Source organism: Chionomys nivalis, chromosome 24, assembly GCF_950005125.1.
Source record: "Chionomys nivalis chromosome 24, mChiNiv1.1, whole genome shotgun sequence".
In the NCBI taxonomy this organism is placed as follows: Eukaryota; Metazoa; Chordata; class Mammalia; order Rodentia; family Cricetidae; genus Chionomys; species Chionomys nivalis.
The window spans coordinates 42,806,442-42,807,586 of NC_080109.1; positions in this window are offsets into that span (position 1 = coordinate 42,806,442).

Sequence of the window (1,145 nt, forward strand, 5' to 3'; positions counted from 1 at the left end):
TGTGTGTGTGGGGGGGAGTTGTCCTCTTAATTCCAGGTCCTGGACTGAATGTGGATGAGTTGCTGACCAGCCAGAGTCCTCGGCTCTGCCTGGTTATACATTGTAGGAGGAGGAGCAAGCCGAGGTGAGGCTAGAATATTGATGGTACTCCAAGCAGTGTGCCCTTTACCTCGGTGACCTGTTGGCCGGCAAAGAAGTGAGGGTAGGTGTAACTTAAGAACCAGAGGCAGGCACGTGCTAAGGGCTGGTAAGTGTGGCAAAAGAGCAGTCCGTGGGGTGTTTTGGAGAAGCTGAGGTTTGCTGTGTTGTGGCAAAGACGACGGCAGGAGTGTGGAGGGTGTACTGCAGTCTGCTCTGCGGAGGACCGGGGGCTGTGGGCTTGTGCTGTAGAGACGGGCTCTGGGGCTAAGGACTGGAGACATCAGTCACCTGAATGAGGTTTGGAGAGGTGTGGGCTGCACTTTGAATCACAGTATCTTACTGAGGGTCACCTTAAGCAAGGGAATCACTGTGACTTTTCTGAGTCTTGGGTTTGTATTGTTGCTTGTTTTTTTGACCTGATAAAGAGATAAAAGCACACACATATTTGTTTTGTTGAGGGGCTTAAAGGAGATAACACGACATGTGTTTGGCACAACCTGGGTTCTCCATAGATGGTGGTGACACACTTTCTGTTGTTGTTATTAATTCAGTGTATTCTAACATATGATTGCAGAACCAGATGTGGCACACATCTGTAATGCTAGCACTGCCACCACAAGAGGGCTGTGAGCTGGAGGCTCATTGGAGTATATGGGAGTTGCCGGCTAGTCTTGGCTACATAGAGAGACCCTGCCTGGGGGAGGGAGTACACTTAGTGTGATAGCCTCGGGTTCTCAGTGAACTCTGCTTATATGGCTTCAGCCTGTTTCTTTCTAGGAATCCCCCATGACATCTGATCCAAAAATGATGGAGGAGAGGGCACAGCAGACGGAATGGAAGAAGCAACAGCAAAAGGGCGGGAATGCCAAGATGGGAAGGAAGTGGGATTTAATTTGTCTGCCATTTCCCCACCTCTCCTCATTTCTCATTTCCATCTCTCTCCCCCTCCCTTCCTCTCCAACCCTGTGTGTGTGTATGTGTGGTGTATATGTGTGTGTGTGTGG